Source organism: Otolemur garnettii, unplaced genomic scaffold, assembly GCF_000181295.1.
Source record: "Otolemur garnettii isolate 467f Iridium unplaced genomic scaffold, OtoGar3 scaffold00045, whole genome shotgun sequence".
Classification (NCBI taxonomy): domain Eukaryota; kingdom Metazoa; phylum Chordata; class Mammalia; order Primates; family Galagidae; genus Otolemur; species Otolemur garnettii.
In genome coordinates this window covers 6,216,070-6,218,116 of record NW_003852440.1, presented here as the reverse complement: position 1 = coordinate 6,218,116, position 2,047 = coordinate 6,216,070, and positions in this window count along the sequence as shown.

Here is a 2,047-nt window from a genome sequence, read left to right as displayed (position 1 = left end):
CTTCCTTGCTTTCCTCCCTCCTTCTCTTTCTTTCTTTTTCTTCTATCTTTCTCCTCTCCTCTTCCTCCTCCATTTCTTTCTCTCTCAACTGGACTTGGTCTAGTGGCCACTGGAACCGCCACTGGGATCAGAGCCCCTGCTGCCTGAGGCTCTCAGGTCTTCATACTGCGTCCTCTTTTCTCCCTTCTAGACACCTGCATGTGATCTCAATCATGCCCAGGGAGAACAATCTACACTTCCTTGGTGAGGGACATCCCCCCATCACCATGGGCATCTGTTATTTGTAGGCTTCCTCTGCCTCAAGTTTTTGTTTCACATAACCCACTGTAGAAATCACTGTTGGACATCCCAGAAGCATCTCAGAAACATCATGTCCAAGGCCTATTCCCTCTGCCCCAACATATGTGTGCAAGCATGTACACACACACACACACACACTCTCATGCTCAGCTGGGACTCAATCAAGAGGGCCCTGCCACATCTCCAGATTCAGGTCCCCATTCCCTGCCACAATCGTGGCTCAGTTCATCATTTTCACCCTCAACTACTGAGATCACCTCTTTACTGCTCTCTCATCCTACGTGGTTGGTCTCCCTACTCCTGTCCACCTTGATAACTCCTTTCTCCAAAAACAAACAAACAAACAAACAAACAAACAAAAAACAAGAAAAGAAAAAATAAAAAAAGAACAGCTTTATGTATATATAAGTCACAGACCATACGATCCACTCATTTCAAATGGAGAATTTAGGCCTGGTGCAGTGGCTCATGCCTGTAATCCTAGCCCTCTGGGAGGCAGAGGCAGGAGCATCACTTGAGCTCAAGATTTTGAGATCAGCCAGAGCAAGAGCAAGACCCTGTCTCTACTAGAAATAGAAAAATTAGCCGGGCACTGTGGCAGGTGCCTGTAGTCCCAGAAACTTGAGAAGCTGAAGTAGAAGAATCATTTGAACCCAAGGGCTTGAGGTTGCTGTGAGCTAGGCTGATGCCACTGTACTTTAGCCTGGGCAACAAAATGAGACTCGGTCTCAAAAAATAAAAAGATGTAGAATTCAATGGTGTCTAGTAAATTCACCAAGTTGTGCAACTACCTCTACAATCAATTTAACAGTTGTATAAAACATTTCATCATTCCAGAAAGAAAGCCTGTGCCTATTAACAGTCACCCCCATCCCTGTTCCCAAATCCCAGTCTGAGGCCACCATTAATCTTCTGTCTCCATGGGTTTCATATAAAGGTCCCAAGCAGTATGTGATCTTTTGTGACCAGCTTCTTTCACTTGACATGATTTTTAAGGTATATCTTTGTTGTAGCAAGTGTATGGCTATTACCACATTTGCCAATCCATTCATCAGTTGATGGACTCAATAACAAATGGATTGTTCCATCTTTTGACTATTATACTAGTTCACACGAAATTCTGCTAGGAAGGTCATGTACAACTTTTTGTGTGGACATGTGCTGTCAATGCTCTCCATACCAAGCAATCACATGGGTCACATGGCAACTATGTTTAACACTTTGGGGACCTGCCAAACCATTTTCCAAAGTGGCTGCACTATTTTATAATTCTCCCTGTAGTGAATGAAGGTTTTTTACTCTAGCCCCCCCCTGGTGTCTGTGCAGTGGTATCTCACTGATGGATAAGGATGCTGACCATCTGTTCATGTGCTCATTGATAATTCATGTATCTTCTCTGGAGAAATGTCTATTCAGATCCCTTGGTTTTTTTTTTTTTTTTTTTTTTTTGAGACAGAGTCTCACTTAGTCATCCTCGGTAGAGTTACTGTGGGGTCATAGCTCACAGCAACCTCAAACTGTTAGGTTCAAGTGATTCTCTTGCCTCAGCCTCCAAGTATCTGGGAGGCACCTGCCACAATGCTCAGCTATGGGCAGAGATGGGGTCTTGCTCTTGCTCAGGCTGGTCTTGAACTCCTGAACTCAAGCAATCATCTTAGCCTCCCAGAGTGCTAGGATTATAGGCATGGACAAGGATTATATAGGATTATAGCCCTGAGCCCAGCCTCCTTGCTTGTTTTTTTTTTTT